Consider the following 22375-nt stretch of genomic DNA (forward strand, 5'->3'; position numbering starts at 1 on the left):
TTTATAGGACATTCCATCCAAAAATAGCAGATTAACTTTCTTCTCAAGTGCACACGGAACATTCTACAGGATAGATCACATCTTGGGTCACAAATCAAGCCTCAGTAAATTTAAGAAAATTGAAATCATATCAAGCATCTTTTCTGACCACAATGCTATGAGATTAGAAATGAATTACAGGGGGAAATACATAAAAAACACAAACACATGGAGGCTAAACAATACGTTGCTAAATAACCAAGACATCACTAAAGAAATCAAAGAGGAAATCAAAAAATACCTAGAGACAAATGACAAGGAAAATACAATGATCCAAAACTTACGTGATGCAGCAAAAGCAGTTCTAAGAGGGAAGTTTATAGTTATACAAGCCTACCTCTAGAAACAAGAAAAATCTCAAGTAAACAATCTAACGTTACACCTAAAGGAACTAGAAAAAGAAGAACAAAAAAAACCCCAAAGTTAGCAGAAGGAAAGAAATCATAAAGATCAGAGCAGAAGTAAATGAAATGGAAACAAAGAAAACAATAGCAAAGATCAATAAAACTAAAACCTGGTTCTTTGAGAAGATAAGCAAAATTGATAAATCATTATCCAGACTCATCAAGAAAAAGAGGGAGAGGACTCAAGGCAATAAAATTAGAAATGAAAAAGAAGAAGTTACAACACACACCACAGAAATACAAAGCATCCTGACAAACTACTACCAGCAACTCTGCCAATAAAATGGACAACCTGGAAGAAATGGACAAATTCTTAGAAAGGTATAACCTTCCAAAACTGAACCAGGAAGAAACAGAAAATATGAACAGACCAATCACAAGTAATGAAATTGAAACTGTGATTAAAAATCTTCCAACAGGAGCTTCCCAGGTGCCACAGTGGTTGAGAGTCCGCCTGCCGATGCAGGGGACACGGGTTCGTGCCCTGGTCTGGGAAGATCCCACATGTCGCAGAGCATCTGGGCCCATGAACCATGGCCGCTGAGCCTGGGTGTCCACAGCCTGTGCTTCGCAACGGGAGAGGCCACAGTAGTGAGAGGCACGTGTACGGCAAAAAAAAAAAAAATCTTCCAAGAAACAAAAGTCCAGGACCAGATGGCTTCACAGGTGAATTCTGTCAAATATTTAGAGAAGAGCTAACACCCATGCTTCTCAAACTCTTCCAAAAAATTGCAGAGGAAGGAATATTCCCAAACTTGTTCTATGAGGCCCCCATCACCCTGACACCAAAACCAGACAAAGATTCTATATAAAAAGAAAATTACAGACCAATACCATGATGAATATAGATGCAAAAATCCTCAACAAAATACTACGAAAGACAATGCAACGACACATTAAAAGGATCATACACCACGATCAAGTGGGTTTTATCCCAGGGATGCAAGGATTTTTTAATATATGCAAATCAATCAATATGATACACCATATTAACAAATTGAAGAAGAAAAACCATATGATCATCTCAATAGATGCAGAAAAAGCTTTTGACAAAATTAAACACCAATTTATGATAAAAACTCTCCAGAAAGTGGGCATAGAGGGAACCTACATCAACATAATAAAGGCCATAAACAACAAGCCCACAGCAAACATCATTCTCAATGGTGTAAAACTGAAAGCTTTTCCTCTAAGATCAGGAATGAGACAAGGACGTCCACTCTCACAACTATTATTCAACATAGTTTTGGAATTCCTAGCCATGGCAATCAGAGAAGAAAAAGAAATAAAAGGAATACACATTGGAAAAGAAAAAGTAAAACTGTCACTGTTTGCAGATGACATGATACTATATAGAGAGAATCCTAAAAATGCCACCAGTAAACTACTAGAACTACTCAGTGAATTTGGTAAAGTTGCCGGATACAAAATTAATGCACAGAAATCTCTTGCATTCCTATACACTAATGATGAAAAATCTGAAAGAGAAATTATGGAAATACTCCCATTTACTATTGCAACAAAAAGAATAAAATACCTAGGAATAAACCTACCTAGGGAGACAAAGACCTGTATGCAGAAAACTATAAGACACTGATGAAAGAAATTAAAGATGATACCAAAAGATGGAGAGATATACCATGTTTTTGGATTGGAAGAATCAATATTGTGAAAATGACTACACTACCCAAAGCAATTTACAGATTCAATGCAATCCCTATCAAATTGCCAATGGCATTTTTTACAGAACTAGAACAAATCATCTAAAAATGTATATGGAAACACAAAAGACCCCGAATAGCAAAAGCAGTCTTGAGGGAAAAATACGGAGCTGGAGGAATCAGACACCCTGACTTCTGACAATACTACAAAGCTACAGTAATCAAGACAATATGGTACTGGTATAAAAACAGAAACATAGATCAATGGAACAAGATAGAAAGCCCAGATATAAACCCACACACCTATGGTCAACTAATCTATGACAAAGGAGGCAAAGATATACAATGGAGAAAAGACAGTCTCTTCAATAAGTGTTGCTGGGAAAACTCGACAGCTACATGTAAAAGAATGAAATTAGAACACTCCATAACACCATCCACAAAATCAACTCAAAATAGATTCGAGACCTAAATGTAAGACCGGACACTATAAAACTCTAAGAGGAAAATATAGGAAGAACACTCTCTGACATCAATCACAGCAAGTTCTTTGTTTGATCCACCTTCTAGAGTAATGGAAATAAAAACAAAAATAAACAAATGGGACCTAATGAAAATTCAAAGCTTTTGCACAGCAAAGGAAACCATAAACAAGATGAAAAGGCAACCCTCAGAATGGAGGATATTATTTGCAAATGAATCAATGGACAAAGGATTAATCTCCACAAAATATAAACAGCTCATGCAGCTCAATATTAAAGAAACAAACAACCGAATCCAAAAATGGGCAGAAGACCTAAATAGACATTTCTCCAAAGAAGACATACAGATAGCCAAGAAGCACATGAAAAGCTGCTCAACATCACTAATTATTAGAGAAATGCAAATCAAAACTACAATGAGGTCTCACCTCACACCAGTTAGAATGGGCATCATCAGAAAATCTACAAACAACAAATGCTGGAGAGGGTGTGGGGAAAAGGGAACCCTCTTGCACTGTTTGTGGGAATATAAATTGATACAGCCACTATGGAGAACAGTATGGAGGTTCCTTAAAAAACTAAAAATAGAATTACCATATGATCTAGCAGTCCCACTACTGGGCATATACCCAGAGAAAACCATAGTTCAAAAAGACAAATGCGCCCCAATGTTCACTGCAGCACTATTTACAATAACCAGGTCATGGAAGCAACCTAAATGCCCATCGACAGATGAGTGGATAAAGAAGTTGTGGTACATATATACAATGGAATATTACTCAGCCATAAAAAGGAATGACACGGAGTCATTTGTTGAGACGTGGATGGATCTAAAGACTGTCATACAGAACGAAATAAGTCAGAAAGGGAAAAACAAATATCATATACTAATGTATGTATGTGAAACCTAGAAAAATGGTACAGATGAACCAGTTTGAAGGGCGGAAGTTGAGACACAGATGTAGAGAACAAATGAATGGACACCAAGGGGCGAAAACCATGGTGGGGTGGGGATGGTCGTGTGCTGAATTGGGCAATGGGGATTGGCATGTATACACTGATGTGTATAAAACTGATGACTAATAAGAACCTGCAGCATAAACAAACAAACAAACAAAAACAACTAATACTAAACTTTCTTTGGGTTATTTGTATGGGAATGTTAATATACATGTTTCAGACATTACATAAAATTTCTAAAACTCTTATATGTTCTGGTATAATGTTATAAGTCTTAATTCCAGTTATTACTTTAAAATGCATATCTCAGAAATAACTAAATTTCCTTGTCAATTGCATTATTATGAACTTTCATCAAATCTGTAAAAAAAATACAGAAAAGCACAGAATAATGCAATACTGTAATGATGGAAATAAAGCATATTTAACCCTAGTATAAAAGATAAAAAAGTATTAAGAACTATAACCACAAAATTTGTCACTAGGTACACAGCATAAAAAGAAGTAAAATTTGACATTAATAATATAAAGTTTGTGCGGAGTGAAGGGAATAAAAGTGTAGAGTTTTTGCTTGTAATTGAAGTTAAGTTGTTATCAGGTTAAAATAAAGTGTTATAACTATGAGAAATTTTAAGCAAGTCTCATGCTAACCACAAAAAAATACATAGAAGATACATGAATACAAAGACAAAAGAATCAAAGTATATTACCACAAAAAATCATCAACTTATACAGGAAAACAGCCAGTGGGGATGAAAGGAACACAAGAACTACAAAACAGACAAAAACCAATTAACAAAATGGCAATAGTAAATCTTTATCAATAATTACTTTACATCTAAATGTGTTTAACTCACCACTCAAAAGACATAGAGTGGGTGAATGCATTAAAAAAGAAGATTCAGGGCTTCCCTGGTGGCGCAGTGGTTGAGAGTCTGCCTGCTGATGCAGGGGACACGGGTTCGTGCCCCGGTCCGGGAAGATCCCACATGCCGCGGAGCGGCTGGGCCCGTGAGCCATGGCCGCTGAGCCTGCGCGTCCGGAGCCTGTGCTCCGCAATGGGAGAGGCCCGCGTACCGCAAAAAAAAAAAAAAAGAAGATTCAACTATATGCTTTCTACAAAAGACTTTAGATATCAGGACATATTTAAGCTGAGGAGTGAAGGGATAGAAAAAGATATTCCATGTAAATGGTAACCAAAAGACAGCAGAAGTTGCTATATTTATATCAGACAAAAGAGACTTTATTTTATTTTTTTAACATCTTTATTGGAGTATAATTGCTTTACATTGTTGTGCTAGTTTCTGCTGTATAACAAAGTGATTCAGCCATATGTATACATATATCCCCATATCTCCTCCCTCTTGCGTCTCCCTCCCACCCTCCCTATCCCACCCCTCTAGGTGGTCACAAAGCACCGAGCTGATCTCCCTGCGCTATGGGGCTGCTTCCCACTAACTATCTAATTGATATTTGGTAGTGTGTATATGTCAATGCCACTCTAACTTTGGCCCAGCTTACCCTTCCACCTCCCAATGTCCTCAAGTCCCTTCTCTACATCCGCATCTTTATTCCTGTCCTGCCCCTAGGTTCTTCAGAACCATTGTAATTTTTTTTAGATTCCACATATATGTGTCAGCATACAGTGCTTGTTTTTCTCTTTCTGACTTACTTCACTCTGTATGACTGACTCTAGCTCCATCCACCTCACTACGAATAACTCAATTTCGTTTCTTTTTATGGCTGAGTAATATTCCATAGTATATATGTGCCACGTCTTCTTTATCCATTCATCTATCGATGGACACTTAGGTTGCTTCCATGTCCTGGTTATTGTAAATAGAGCTGCTGTGAACATTGTGGTACATGACTCTTTTTGAATTATGGCTTTCTCAGGGTACATGCGCAGTAGTGGGATTGATGGGTCGTATGGTAGTTCTTTTGGAGTTTTTTAAGGAATCTCCATACTGTTCTCCATAGTAGCTGTATCAATTTACATTCCCACCAACAGTGCAACAGGGCTCCCTTTTCTCCACACCCTCTCAAGCATTTATTGTTTGTAGATATTTTGATGATGGCCATTCTGACTGGTGTGAGGTGATACCTCATTGTAGTTTTGATTTGCATTTCTCTAATAAATAGTGATGTTGAGCATCCTTTCATGTGTTTGTTGGCAATCTTTGGCAGTCTTCTTTGAAGAAATGTCTATTTAGGTCTTCTGCCCATTTTTGGATTGGGTTATTTTGTTTTTTGATATTGAGCTGTATGAGCTGCTTGTACATTTTGGAGATTAACCCTTTGTCAGTTACTTCATTTGCAAATATTTTCTCCCATTCTGAGGGTTATGTAATGGTCTTGTTTATGGTTTCCTTTGCTGTGCAAAAGCTTTTAAGTTTCATTAGGTCCCAGTTGTTTATTTTTGTTTTTATTTCCATTTCTCTAGGAGGTAGGTCAAAAAGGATCTTGCTGTGATTTAGGTCATAGAGTGTTCTGCTTATGTGTTCCCCTAAGAGTTTTATAGTGTCTGGCCTTACATTTAGGTCTTTAATCCATTTTGAGTTTATTTTTGTGTATGGTGTTAGGGAATGTTCTAATTTCATTCTTTTACATGTAGCTGTCCAGTTTTCCCAGCACCACTTATTGAAGAGGCTGTCTTTTCTCCATTGTATATTCTTGCCTCCTTTATGAAAGATAAGGAGACCATATATGTGTGGGTTTATCTCTGGGATTTTGATCCTGTTCCATTGATCTATATTTCTGTTTTTGTGCCAGTACCATACTCTCTTGATTACTGTAGCTTTGTAGTATAGTCTGAAGTCAGGGAGCCTGATTCCTCCAGCTCTGTTTTTCTTTCTCAAGATTGCTTTGGCTATTCGGGGTCTTCTGTGTTTCCATACAAATTGTGAAATGTTTTGTTCTAGTTCTATGAAAAATGTCATTGGTAGCTTAATAGGGATTGCATTGAATCTGTAGATTGCTTTGGGTAGTATAGTCATTTTCATAATATAGATTCTTCCAATCCAAGAACATGGTATATCTCTCCATCTGTTGGTATCATCTTTAATTTCTTTCATCAGCGTCTTATAGTTTTCTTCATTTAGGTCTTTTGTCTCCTTAGGTAGGTTTATTCCTAGGTATTTTATTCTTTTTGTTGCAATGGTAAATGGGAGTGTTTCCTTCCTTTCTCTTCCAGATTTTTCATCACTAGTGTATAGGAATGCAAGAGATTTCCATGCATTAATTTTGTATCCTGCTACTTTTCCAAATTCATTGATTAGCTCTAGTAGTTTTCTGGTAGCATCTTTAGGTTTCTCTATGTATAATATCATGTCATCTGCAAACAGCAACAGTTTTACTTCTTCTTTTCCAATGTGTATTCCTTTCATTTCTTTTTCTTCTCTGAATGCTGTGGCTAAAACTTCCAAAACTATCTTGAATAACCGTGGTGAGAGTAAGCAACCTTGTCTTGGTCCTGATCTTAGAGGAAATAGTTTCAATTTTTCACCATTGAGAACGATGTTGGCTGTGGGTTTGTCATATATGGCCTGTATTATGTTGAGGTAAGTTCCCTCTATGCCTAGTTTCTGGAGAGTTTTTATCATAAGTGGGTGTTGAATTTTGTTGAAAGCTTTTTCTGCATCTATTGAGATGATCATATGGTTTTTCTACTTCAATTTGTTAATATGGTTTATCACATTTATTGATTTGCATATATTGAAGAATCCTTTCATTCCTGGGATAAACTCCACTTGATCATGGTGGATGATCCTTTTAATGTGCTGTTGGATTCTGTTTGCTAGTATGTTCTTGAGGAATTTTGCATCTATGTTCATCAGTGATAGTGTTCTGTAGTTTTCTTTCTTTGTGCCATCTTTGGTTTTGGTATCTGGGTGAAGGTGGCCTTGTAGAATGAGTTTGGGAGTGTTCCTCCCTGTGCTGTATTATGGAAGAGTTTGAGAAGGATAGGTGTTAGCTCTTCTCTAAATGTTTGATAGAATTCACCTGTGAAGCCATCTGGTCCTGGGCTTTTGTTTGTTGGAAGATTTTTAATCACACTTTCAATTTCAGTGCTTGTGATTGGTCTGTTTATATTTTCTGTTTCTTCCTGGTTCAGACTCGGATGGTTGTGCTTTTCTAAGAATTTGTCCATTTCTTCCAGGTTTTCCATTTTATTGCATGTAGTTTCTTGTAGTAATCTCTCATGATCATTTGAATTTCTACAGTGTCAGTTGTTACTTCTCCTTTTTCATTTCTCATTCTGTTGATTTGAGCTTTTCCCCTTTTTTCCTGATGAGTCTGGCTAATGGTATAACCTCACAAACTTATTATAATATGTATATGTAAACATGAATATTCTCTTATTTTCCTGAATAAGGAAGGAGAGATGAGAGGATTGGCTCTAACAGATATGAATGTTTAATACTGGTGCAGGGATAGATAAATACATCAATGGAATAGAATAGTCATACCAGAAAAATACATAATTATAAGTAGACACTTGATTTGTAACAGAAGTGGTACTACTGGCCAAAGGGGAGAGAATGGGTTTTCAGTAAATGACATGGAGGACAGGTATGGTCTGTACAGAAAGCAAAAATCCAAAAAACAGCAAAGGAAAAACTGACGCACTCTTGGTTTGAATTTCTGCAAGAGCAGACCTTGAGAAAAGGATTTGAGTACAAGTAGTTTATTTGAGAGATGAATCCCAGGATTCAGAGTCAGAGATTAAGAAAGAAAAGCAGGGAATAGATCAAAGCAAAAGGTATGTTTATAGATTGGTTGCTTCTTTGGACAAGAAGAACTCAATTCTGCTGAGAAATCCCTGAGATACTGTGTAGAACACTACAAAATTTAAAGGATATAGGAAACTGGGTATTTATTGATAACCTCCTATCTTTCATTCGTTAAATGTTGATCCTAGGGCCAGGTAATGGGTGTTCGTTGCTTGAAACAAACAACCCTAAGAATTAGAGGCATTGGGGAAAAAAACACTTTATTATGTTCTTGGGTTCTGTGGGCAGGAACTTGGACAGGACAAATTTGGAGATGGCTTGTCTTTGTTCCACAATGCCTGGAAACTTACCTAAGAAGCCTCAAATGACTGACTGTGATCAAACAGAAGGGACCAGAAACATTGGAAGCTTCCTTCATCTTATCTGGACTTGCTCTGGGATGAATCAAAGGATGGTGTCAGCTGAGGCTAGCAATTAGAATACTTTGCAGTCTCTTTATATGGCTTCCTCATATCCTGGAAGTCTAAAGGTAGTTGGATTTTTTTATATTGTGGCTCAGGTCCCAAGAATAAGAAAAAAGGTAGAATCTTCATGTTAAATTCTAACCTAGCCTCAGAAAGCATGCCGCATCACATGTACTTCAAGCAAGTCACCAAAGCCAGCCCAGATACAAGGGAGGTGGAAGAAACCCCACCTCTTGATGGGAGGAGTGTCAAAGAATTTGTGGCTATCTTTAGAACTAAATACAGCTAGTATTACCTCTCTGGAATTTCTGTCCTGCCTGTGTCTATAGGATAAATATGTCCCCACAACCAGAGAAAAATCTCAGGCATAGAGATGCAGGTGTCTGAGGTATGCCATTGTTTGTATGTATAGAAATTGTCCAACCAAGCTGCAAATGACCTCTGGGGTAGGAACAATGGTATGAGCAGGGCTCCAACAACATTACCTTTCATCATGTGTATCATTCAGAGGTCCTTCTGCCCCACTTTAAGTTCACCATGTCCTATCTCTGGTTCTTAAAGGTATTAGCCTTTCACAACCTCAAAAAAAAAAAAAAAAAAAACCTAAAACAGGAATTCAGTGAAACAGAGTAGTCGCTCTTGTTCAGTCAAACTTGAGGATGAAATTAATATTCATATCTCCCCTTCCCTTACCCTCATCCAGGATTTCTACTTTTATAGGTTGCTTGCTCAGTGGAGTGAAACAGATCTTTATCCCCAGAAGGCCTGAACCTCTGCTTAATCATATCTATTTGCTGTTATCAACAAGCATGCAAGATCCAAGAGGTACACGAGAGAACCCTCGGCATTCGAAGCATGTTTCTCTCTGTCCCTAATATAAGGGGACAATCTCAAGCAATCTCAGCTCCTCATTTATATTCACTGGCTGTATTGCTCTAGCCAGTATGGGAACTCTTCTTTGTTTTTGCCTGTTGGTCCACTGGCAAAAGGAGCCCACAATGATCAGATGGTGGTCATTCTTTAGATTCAATTAAATATTTGAAATATTTGAATAGTAGAAATATTACACCCATGGGAACCAGGACCTCTAATCTAGAGGAGCCTAAAGTTGTGAGTATGGAAATTACAAATTTGCCAACTGGATCACATGGACTGATGGTAAGGAAGATTAATCCTATTTATAACCTATGGTTTCTGGACCCATATAATCTAAATATTTGGGACACAGAAAATAAAAAGGCAATTGGTTTATCATATATACCACACTTTAAAGGATAACACTCTAAACTTGCAGAGTGTTATCCCCAAGCTAGTACCTTAACTGAGTATTAAAAGAGCCACTATAAAATTTTATCAGGGTTGCAGCTTCCAGGTGATATGGCATATCATAGATATACCCATCTAACATAGTGGATAGATATAGGATCTTGTGCTAGTATGATTATTCCATCTCCTTTGATATAAAATGGCTCCTTTTTCTGAAACTATCTTGTATAAGATTCCTTATGAATAAATTAGAAACTATGTGAGTCCTCAGATACTGATGGAGCTGCTATGAGCAGGGAATACAAACTCACCCAGAACACATACAAATTCCAATTGGGATAAATTACTGCAATCTCCAGAGTGGAAAGGTTCAGATGTAATCAAGTGGCTAACTTTTTCTCCTCAAAAGATGGCATCATATTGAGAGGTCAACATATGTTTTACTGCTTACAAGTTGGATATTCAATAGTGATAATATCTACGTTAGCCTTGGCGAGAGGGTGTCCATACTGATGAATCCATGTACTACCTTTTATCCTTACCACCTTAACTATTCCATTCATCATCCCATTGTGGGTGGCCAAAGATAGAGGTTGACTGATCTCTACTGGATGGGTCACACTTTTTACCTTATTTTTCAGTGCCTCCTCTGCATTATCTGTCAGCCATTAACCTAAAAAATCCTCACACTCTGTGCTTACTCTTTTTGGAGTATCCACATCCTTCTTTGACATCCTTCTTCCGTAGAATTCCTTGTCTTTGATTTTCTAATCTTGTTCTTTCTAGACCCTGACCATGTAGCTAATCCATTTTTTTTCCTGTCCAAGAGTCCATGTAGCCTCTCTGTCCAAGGACTTTCTGTCCTTGTAGAACTTTCTATCCAAGAGTCCTTAGCTCTTAACACTTATCCCTTCACATAAAGTGAAAATCAACTCCAGTACTTAAGTTTCTGCCCATAATGATTCCCCTACACAACTGTTTTGCCAGCCATGCCCTGAATGAAACTGCAGTATAGCAGATGTCCAGTTTAAACTAGGACTAATATATAGAGCCAACCCATCTATAAGTGATCCAGGTTTTTTTCTTCGTATATCAGCTGGCCATTAGGAAACCCCAATGAGACCATAAGTCTAAGCTGAAGGAAGACACCCATGCAACAGTGGGGTTTGGATTACATCTTTGTGTAACTTATTTTTTCCCTTAGGACTCCAAATGTCCTGTTGTCATCATATACTAGATTGCTTTTGCTCTAAGTCAATCTTAAGACTTAATGGACCTGACAATACTCAGCTTATAATAACTCTGGTGGGTGGACACTCAGTGGTTGCTTGGGGCTACACTCAAAACTGGCAGCATTCTACTTCATTTGGCACGATTTGGAAGATCATTCCCATGTGTGGTATATACTCTCTTAAAATCCAAAGAATTCTACAAAATATACACTCCTTTTAGAGTGGTAGGAAGTACAAGTTGCAATAAATTGTCCTTTAGGTTGAAGAATATGTCCTAGTATGCTCCAGATCTTTGGACCCTGTGTTAGCTCAGGTCCTCCTAGAAGCAAACACTACAACTGGATTAGGTATGCAAGAGATTTACTTGGGGGAGGGAATATTAGTGGAAGGTAAAGGGGAATAAGCTGGAGTGGGCAGTGCAGGCCTTCAGACCATGATGCAAGTCTGACATCTGTGATAAAAGAAGGGAAATGGAGGAGGACTGGGAAGGAAAACTATTAGACTGAAGCACAGTTCTAAGAAAATTGTGGCTGCCAGGCTTATATAAGTCATGAGTCAAAGTTACCCATTAGAGCAGTCAGCCCACATACCATAGGAATGGGTCAGCATTTATACCTCCACAGTTCTCAATTACTGACTAGGAAAAATGTGGGGGAAACATTATATTGGCACAAAAGCAGTGGTGGTTCCCAGTGGTAGCGGCTGAGATTCTCAGGCAATTATGCTTCCTGCAGCCAGTTCTCTTAAAGGAGACCTGAATGGTACATTCATGACTGCCACAAGATCTCTCAACTCTTCAACAGTCTCCCTGAATCTCTTGGGAATTACTTCCCATCTTCTGGCATACATGTATCTTACCAGGCCATCTAGAACACATGCTGCTTTCATGATCACTAGGTCTAATTTTAACATGTCACCAATATAATGGACCAGTGTAATGACCTATAGGGTATTGAGATGATCTAGGTGTCTTTGTATTATATTATGGCAGATAGGAGGAGGGCTAGGAGAACCATATGGCAAGATGGTGCAAATATATTGCCATCTATCCCAGGTAAGTGCAAACTGTTTTTGATTCTCTTTCCTGATGAGTATTGAAATGAACACATTAAAGAAATCAATAGCTACTACAAATCAGAGGCTGAGTTCATCTGCTCTAGCAAAGATACGATCTTCAGCACAGCATCTATGATTGGGGTTACCATTTTCTAAATTTACTGCAGTCTATCACCATCTGCCATGTCCATCTGGTTTTTTGCAGAGCCATACTAGTGAATTAAAGAGAGACACGTTGGGGACTATCATCCCTTATCCTTTAAATCTTCAATTCTCTGAAGTTTCAGCTGGGTTATGATATTACTTACAATTTAATATTTTGGCTAGGGGAGTGCAGTTTCGATTGTTTCAATTTGGCCTTTTCTATTATAAAGGCTCTAACTCCACAGGTTGGAAAATGAAGAGTTTCGTTAGATGCTAAGTATATTTATTCCATGCAGGGACTAGAGAAGTGAACTCAGAGTAGTCTGCAGATCCAATGGACCCTCTGTGAGATACTTATATATACTTGGTCTAGGACTCCATTTATCACTTGATCTCCATGCTGCCCCACCATAATGGGGGCAAGTTTGGCATTTTTGCACCTTGGTATTCCTGTCACCTCAGACACTATATTCAATAGCCCACAAAAGCTCTGAGCACTCCCCTTTCCCCAGTATATAGTTACCTGAGTTAATGGACATAGACCTTTTTGAGGAAGTATTGGGGGAATATTTTGTACATACTTTCAGTAGGAATGTAGGGTCCTCCCTTAGAAGTGTCTGACCTGTCCTTCAGTGGGTGGACCCTGAGTCTGAGAATTGGCTCAAGTCTGGAAATTGGGTGAGGGTTTGTGATTTTACATTGAACCACTGACAGCAGCCTTCTGCTTTCTATCTTGAAATCTTTTTTAAAATTCCATAATAAATAATTTCATCATCTTCCTATATATTTTCCACCTGCAAATACCACGGGCTCTTAGCCACAGTGAAGATCCCAGTGAATCAAGGCCTCTGGTTGCCATTTCATTCATGATGACCATTAGGTAATTATCTCCACTGTTCCTCTGATTATTACGTGTCACCATTTGGACTCTGCTATTATGGAACTCTATCATCCCTATGACACTAGAGAGCCCAGTTCAATAATGATGTCTCCTATCACCCACTACAGCATACAGAGGGCTTGTTAGCTTATTACTGAAGTATAGCTGAATTACTATATTATATTAGTTTTAGGTGTACAGCATAGTGATTCAGTATTTTTGCAGATTATACTCCATTATCAGTTACTATAAGATATTGGCTATAATTTCCTGTGCCATGCAATATGCCCTTGTTGCTTACTTGTCTTATATATAGTTTGCTTGTTTTTTATTTTATTTTATTTTTGGCTGTATTGGGTCTTCATTGCTGCATGAGGGCTTTCTCTAGTTGCAGTGCACAGGCTTCTCATTGCAGTGGCTTCTCTTGTTGCGGAGCACGGACTCTAGGTGCACAGGCTTCATTAGCTGTGGCATGCGGGCTCAGTAGTTGTGGCTCACAGGCTATAGAGCGCAGGCTCAGTAGCTGTGGTGCATGGGCTTTGTTGCTCCGCATCATGTGGGATCCTCCCAGACCAGGGCTTGAATCCGTGTTCCCTGCATTGGCAGGTGTATTCTTAACCACTGCGCCACCAGGGAAGCCCTACCTAATAGTTTATATCTGTTAGTTCCAATCCTTAATTTCTCCCTCTCTTCTACCCTCTCCCCTTTGGTAACCAGAAACTTGTTTTCTACATCTGTGAATCTGGTTCTGTTTTACATACACATTCATTTGTATTATTTTTTGCATTCCACATATAAGTTACATCATATAGTATTTGTCTTTGTCTGACATCCACTGAGCATACTATTCTCTAGGTCTATTAACATTGCTGCCAATGGCAGAATTTTATTCTTTTTTTGTGGCTGAGTAATATTTCATTGTATATCTATACCACACCTTTTTAATTCAATCATCCCTTGATGAGCACTTGGGTTGCTTCCATGCCTTGGCTACTGTAAATAGTGCTGCTATAACGTAGGGGTGCATGTATCTTTTTGAATTAGTGTTTCCATCTTTTCAAGACATACACCTTGGAGCGGAATTGCTGGATCATATGGCAACTCTATTTTTAGTTTTTTGAGGAACCTCCATACTCTTTTCATAGTGGCTGCAACAATTTACATTCCCATGAACAGCATTCAAGGATTTCTTTTTCTCCAGTTTTATGGCTTCAGGTCTTACAGTTAGGTCTTTAAAACATTTTGAGTTTATTCTTTTATATAAGAATATAGGAAATGCATATATAGGAAATGTTCTAATCTCAATGTTTTACATGTGGCTGCCCAATTTTTCCAACACCACGTGTTGAAGGAACTGTCTTTTCTCCATTGTATGTTCTTGTCTCTTTATCAATGGATTATTTGATCATAGGTGTATGAGTTTATTTATGGGCTCTCTATTCTGTTCCATTGCTCTATGTCTGTTTTTGTGCCAGTACCACACTGTTTTGCTTACTGTGTCTTCGTAGTATAGATTGAAGTCAGGGAGGGTGATACCTGCAACTTGGTTCTTTTTTCTCAAGATTTCTTTGGTAATGAGGGGTCTTTTGTGGTTCCATATGAATTTTAGGATTATTTGTTGTAGTTCTGTGAAAAACATGTTTTGATAGGGATTGTATTAAATCTGTAGATTGCTTTGGATAGTATGAACATTTTAATAATATTAATTTTTCAAATCCAAGCCACTAGGTATCTTTCCATTTCTTTGTATCATCTTCACTTTCCTTCACCAGTATTTTACAGTTTTCATAGTATAGGTCTTTCACCTCTGTGGTTAAGTTTATACCTAGGTATTTTATTGTTTTTGATGTGATTTTAAACAGAACTTTTTTTAACTTTCTCTTTCTGGTATTTAATTATTAGTGTATAGAAATGCAACAGATTTCTGTATATTAATCTTGTATCCTGCAATCTTGATGAATTCATATATTAGTTCTAATATTTTGGGGTTGGTGATTTTGTGTTTTTCTAGATAAGGTATCATGTCACCTGCAAATAGTGATAGATTTACCTGTTCCCTTCCAATTTGGATACCTTTGTTTATTTTTCTTGTCTGGTTGCTGTGGCTAGAACTTCCAATACTGTGTTAAATAGAAGTGGTGAGAGTGGGCATTCTTGTTTTGTTCTTGAATTTAGCAGGAAGGCATTTAGCTTTTCACCATTGAGTGTGATGTTGGCTCTTGGTTGTTGTAAATGTCTTTATTATGTTTAGATATGTTCCCTTCAAACCCACTTTGATGTGAGTTTTTTGATGAATGAATGTTGAATTTTGTCAAATGCTTTTTCTGCATCTATAGAGATGACCATGTGATTTTTATCCTTCCTTTTGTTAATGTGGTGTATTACATTGATTGATTTGTGAATGTTGAAGCATCCTTGTGACCCTGGAATAAATCCAACTTTTTCACTGTGTATGATCCTTTTTACATATTCTTGGATTCAGCTTGCTAATATTTTCTTGAAGATTTTTACATCTATATTCATCAAAGATATTAGCCTGTAATTTTCTTTTTTTGTAGTGTCTTTGACTAATTTTTGTATCAGGGTAATTGTGGCCTAGTAGAATAGATTTGGGAATGTTTCATCCTTTTCAGTTTTTTGGAATAGTTTAAGAAGGATAAGTATTAGCTCTTCTTTATATGTTTGGTAGAATTCCCCTGTGAATCTGTCTGGTTCTAGACTTTTGTTTGCTGGGAGTTTTCACACTACAAATTTAATTTCACTTTTACTGATTGGTCTGTTCAAATTGTCTGTTTCCTCTTGATTCATTCTTGGCAGGCTGTATATTTCTAGAAATTTGTCCATTTCTCTAGGTTGTAAAATTTGTTGTCATATAACTTCATAGTATTCTCTTATGATTTTTTAATCTCTGTGGTATCAGTTGTTATTTCTCCTCATTTCTTATTTTATTTAGGTCCTCTCTCTTCCTTCTTGGTGATCTTGGCTAAAGGTTTATCAATTTTGATTATCATTTCAAAAAACCAGCTGTTGGTTTCAGGGACCTTTTTGTTGTTGTTGTTAATCTCTATTTTATTTTTTCCTCTCTGATCTTTATTATTTCCTTCCTTGTGCTGACTTTGGACTTTGTTCTTCTTTTTCTATTTCTTGTAGGTGGTATGTTAAGTTGTTTGAGATTTTTCTTTTTTCTTGAGGAAGGTCTGTACTGATGCAAACTTCGCTCTCAGAACTACTTTTGCTGCATCCCATAGATTTTGGAAAGTTGTTTCCATTTCATTTGTCTTGAGATATTTTGTTTTCCACTTACTGCATTTTTCTGTCTGATTTGTCCACTGATGTTAGTGGGATGTAAAAGTCCCCTACTATTATTGTATTATTGTCAATTTCTCCTTTTATGTTTTTTAGTATTTGCTTTATATATTTAATTGCTCCTGTTTGGGATGTGTATATGTTAACAAGTATGATATCCTCTTCTTGTATTGGTCCTTTTATCATTATATAATGCCCTTGTCTTTTTTTATAGCCTTTGTTTTAAAGTCTATTTTGTCTGATATGAGTATTGCTACCCATATTTTTCTTCTCATTTCTGTTTGTTTGAAATATCTTTTACCATCCCCTCACTTTCAGTCTGTGTGTGTTTTTAGCCCTGAAGTGAGTCTCTTGTAGGCAGCATATTAAAGCGTCTTGTTATTTTGTCCAATCAGCCACCCTATGTGTTTGATTGGAGTATTTAGTCCATTGACATTTAAAGTAATTATTGATAGATACATACTTATTGCCATTTTATTACTTGTTTTCCAGTTGTTTTTGTAGTTTTTCTATGTTTCTTCTTTTTGTTTCTCCCATCTTGGTTTGATGATTTTCTTCAGTAGTATTGGGTTCTTTGCCTTTGGCTTTGATGTATCTTTTGTAGGTTTTTGATTTGTGGTTACCATGGGGTTCATATGTTGACCCACAATTATATATACTTGATTTAAACTGATAGTCATTTAAGTTCAAACACATACTAAAAGATATATTTTTTATTCCCCTCCCCCACATTTTGTTTTTGATTTCCTATTTTACTTCTTCATGCTTATTCCTTAACTGTTTATTATAGTTATAGTTGTTTTTATATTTTTTTGTCTTTTAATCTACTTACTGGATTATTTAAGTGATCTTCAATCCTTAACATATATCTGCCTTTTCTGATGGGATTTTCCCTTTCCTACAGATTCTTATTTTTTTCCATTAAAAAAAGACCCTTCAACATTTATTTTAGGGTAGGTTTAGTATTGATGAATTCTTTTAGTTTTTGCTTGTCTGAGAAGTTCTTTATCTCTCCTATTCTAAATGATAATGTTTCTGGTTAGAGTATCCTAGGTTGCAGGTATTTCCCTTTCAGTGTGTTGAATATATTATGCCACTCCCTTCTGGCCTGCAAAGTTTCTGCAGAGAAATCAGCTAATAGCCTTATGGGGATTCCCTTATATCTGACTCTTTGTTTTTCTCTTGCTGGCTTTAGAATTCTCTATCTTTAACTTTTACCATTTTAATTATTATATGTCTTGGTATGCATGTGTGTGGGCTCATCTTGTTTGGAACTCTCTGTGCTTCCTGTACCTGGCTATCTGTTTACTTCTTTAGGTTTAGGAAGTTTTCAGACATAATTTATTCAAATACATTTTCAATCTCCTTCTCTTTCCTCTTTCTGGAACCTCCATAATGCAAATGTTGGCACATTTAATGTTTTCCAAGAGATCTGGATGTTCCTTAAAAAATTAAAAATCATATATTACTTTTTTAAAAAATTTTTCTGTCTGCTGTTATGATGGGTGATTTCCATAATTCCATTTTCCAGATCACTTACGTGTTCTTCTGTGTCTTAGTCTGCTATTTATTTCTTATAGAGTGTTTTTAAATTCACATACTGATTTATCTATTTTTGATTGGGTATTTTTTTATCTTTTCTAGTTCCTTGTTAAAATGATCTGTGTTTAGATCAATTCTCTTCCCTAATTCAGTTAGCATTTTTATTACCAATGTTTAAAATTGTTTATCTGGTAAATTGTTTGTTTCATTATTTATTTTTTCAGGGGTTTTCTCTTGCTCTTTCAATTGAATTAGTGCCTCTTCATTTTAATTAACTTTTTCTGCTTCTATGAGTTTAGGTGAAACATTTACCTATTACGGTCTTGAAGGCATGTTCTTACATGGGAGTGTCCCTATGCAGACTGTGTGCCCCCAATGCCTTTGGTGGGAGGGCTGGATTTAATGTTGATGCCAGTCACTTCTTTCTGTATGGTATGCTGGCAGCTATCACCTTGGTTGGGGGTGTGGCTGGAGATGGAGGAGCTAGAGCCTGTGCAGGGTGTGAGCTGGGAGTTCCTCTCTGCTCAGTGGCCATTACCACTCCATCAGGGGCAGGATCTGCTCCCGAGTTCCTGGAGCACAAGCCCTGAGGGTCCGGCTCTAAATGGCTCTGTTCCCTTTGAAGTGTTTTTTTCTTCCCTACACTAGGACCTTTACCCCAAAGGAGGGGAGTGATGAAGCACTTTTAAAAAAAAAGTAGTGAGGATAGTGGAATTATTTTTACATCTTTTTGATATCTGACTCAGTAGAAGATAGCTACATTTTATGCTTTGGGGTTCAACCTGTAGTAATATATTGTTTTGGTTGAAGCGTATACAGAAAATCCAGCTTCACAAAATATGTAGTTTGAACAGGGAGGAAGAGTATAATGGCCTTTTTGGATAGTTGTGAATATCCTTTAGTACTACACTAAAACTTGACAAGCAGTAGTTTCTTAAAATATAGTTGTGATGTGGAATTTGAAATAATTTCCAAGAACTTTTCATCCTCTGTTACATTAAAATTCATTGGCTCACTGTGAACTTTTAAATAAATCTTTGTCATACATGATCTTGAAACATCATACATTGACCCATTTAGAAAATATTAGTTCAATGAGTTAAGCAGATCTTCTAAATGTTTACTCATTTAATTATACAATATTAATAAAATCACATTCTTTAATGAAATCCCTGATCTCCTCAAAAAGTCTTGAAGTATTGGGAAGTGTTCAAGATCAAGATGTAATATAACAAGTTTCCCACAATAATAACTTTTGCTTTAAACTTAAAATTTCATAACTGGCAACAAATACAGTCAGTTGTTTTCTTTGAAATGGCAGGCTTACTTAGTTAATTTTTGAGAAAATGACTGCAAAATAACAAAGTCTGAATAACTATCTTTTGCCTGTCAGTTGTTATTTCAAGGAAAAACGCTGTTCCCTTAAAGAGGCTTGTTCAGCTTTCAAGTGAAATAATTGCAGAAGTGCTTTTCCTTGATATAATGATCATACTTTGGTATGCAACAAAAGCTCTATGCATACTATTTTGTCACATAGAGTATTTAAAAGACATGTACTCTAGTATCAAGATTTTTAAGATTAATAATTTTGATTGCTTCATCAAGAGCATCTCTTGGGAAACTGACTTTTAAAGTTGGGAGTGGAGAATTCTAGAACAGTTTGGTGCCACCACCTTGATTTTTGCTAAGACACCAGCAATTTGATACACTATTGCTTTGGAACTATCAGTGGAAATGTCAACAAAACAGAATATTTAAAATTAATCTTAGTATTATTATGAAAATAATTTAACCTTGTTAACTCCCTGAAAGGAATTCTAGGATCTATGGAAGCATCATTTCCAAGCTGCAAGGTATCATTCCAGCAGTGAATCAGGACTGGCTCCAAGAGTCTAAATACAATCAGTGAGGTGAGACATTGATTTTATTGTATTATATTGATTTTATTTAATTGTTTTGTATTAAGGAGAACAAGCTCATCTTGTGAATCACTGCGTTTTCATGGTTTCTAAGCCATTTAAGTCTGATCTACTCTCACAAAGAGGTAGGCGGCTTCTTCTGCTGGCCCATAGGGTTTAGAGCAATCTAGGAGCTCAGGATTTTCAAGTATCTCCACCCCAGAATTCACGGTCCTATCTCCTCTTTATCAGGATACTGTTTTTAGCATAGGAGATTTGTCATGGCTATTAATTCATCTTCTTCTTAACTCTTGCCATCTGTGCAATCTAATATTAATCCCGATTTTCAGTACATTCTGCCCTCGACCTGCAGGACATGAGGGTCTCTTTAAATATTCAACAGAGGCCATCTGCCTCTAACAACAATCCCTAAGTTAATGTTTGAGTGACACGAACTTCTCTTTTTTTTTATGCTTCCAAGATAGTTAACAAAGTCCAGCCAACTTCATTATACTGATCAACATTACCCACATATATTTCAAATGCTGGAACTATATACAAGCCAGCCTTTTCTCCTTCACCTGTGCTTCTTCCCAGTAAGTCATAGTCAAGAGTCTTAGTAAGTATGATGCTGCAGCATACAAATGATCATCGTCACCCTACTTACTACCAGTAACAGAGACCTTCCACCATATGACTAGCAAGTGATCTAGTTTTAGATCTTATCCTGAGGGTATGCTTTGTAGGACAGTTTGGATTATAGCCAAAACCAAACCTGAACCAAGAATTTGGGGGCATTATTTACTTGGGAGGTGATCTCAGGAAATAAGTCAGTGAGTAGGGAAATGCAAAAAGAAAACATTCAACCATTTCTCTTTGTTAAAAGAGACCATTTAGAGAATGAATAAAAATGCTACAAACTTGAAGATATTTGCAATACATATAAACAACACATAATTAGTGTATAGTATGTATAAACACTGTGAATCAAAAAGAAAAAGAAACCCCAGTAGAAAAATGGGGCGCATAGAACCAATAGGAACCTCATAAATGATCTAAAAACATTTGAAAATATTCAATCTCATTATTAACCAGAGGAAAGACAAGTAAAACCACAAAATTAGCAAAAATTAAACTGTCAGAATATATCAAGTATTGGCAAGAATGTAGAACTCTGATTCACTTTTGAAGGGAGTGTAAATTGTATAATTTCTGTGAAATGTGGATTGGCATTTCATAGCAGAGTTGAACATGTATATTTCTTATGCTCTGTCAAAATAACTTATATACCTAAAGGAACTTTTGTTCACCAGGATGTGCATAAGGATACAGCCTTTTAAAAAAATATTACAAAACTGGAAACAAACCAACTGCTGTCAGGAAAACTTTGAGTCCTGGTTCTGTTTCTTACCAGTTGGATGATTTTGGATAGTTATGTAACCTCACTAAATCTCAATTCCCTCATCAGTAAAATTAAAACAATAGTAGCTCCTAACTCATAGGCTTGTTATTAAAATTAAATAATATATGTAATATCCTTTCACATATGCCTTCTTATTACTTGCCCAATAAATGTTAACGAAATGAGTAATTCTTATTTTTATTACAGAATCTCAGAAAGGGCTATATTTTAAAAAGTAGGTTATTGTACCACTTAGTTCCTAAGAGCTTGTTAAATAGCATTGTAATTTTATTCCTTTCTAGTCATATGGCTTTAATAAAAGGGCCTACCCCATGGGGTTGTTGAGAAAATTAAGTAAGATAAGATAGATAATGCACTTAGAAAGCCTTTTGTGCCTGATGGTGGTGGCACACCTATTTTATAAGGTTATTCTCTTTGGTTTTAAATTCTGTCAGATTTGAGGGTTAGCCTAATTTGTGTCTTATTCTTTTGCTTGGCTCTTCTCCTCACATATATAATTTTGAGTATTTTTATCTTAGAACAGACACCTTCTAAACATTTGTATTTTATTTTCTTCTTAGACTTCTTTTCCAATAGTTTCTTTTCATTTTGATTTATCTGGATCTGGTTTAGATTTCCTCAGGTTAATTTATTTTAATCTCATTGAATTCCCCTTTCCTTTATGATCTGGAATATGATCACATTTTGGTCATTTCCTCCCAAGTTTCTATACTGAACAGGACCTTTCCCAAAACGCTGCTATTTTGATTCATCTATATGGTTTGTAAATCTAGAGAGGCCTCCTATGTGACTCAAAAACCTGGCTTGGTACCAAAAAAATTAAGCAATGCGAAATAATATAACATAAAAACAATAAAAATAAGAAAATGAAAATTTCTGAAGTTG

The sequence above is a fragment of the Grampus griseus genome, assembly GCF_964374135.1.
Source record: "Grampus griseus genome assembly, chromosome: 2".
Lineage (NCBI taxonomy): Eukaryota > Metazoa > Chordata > Mammalia > Artiodactyla > Delphinidae > Grampus > Grampus griseus.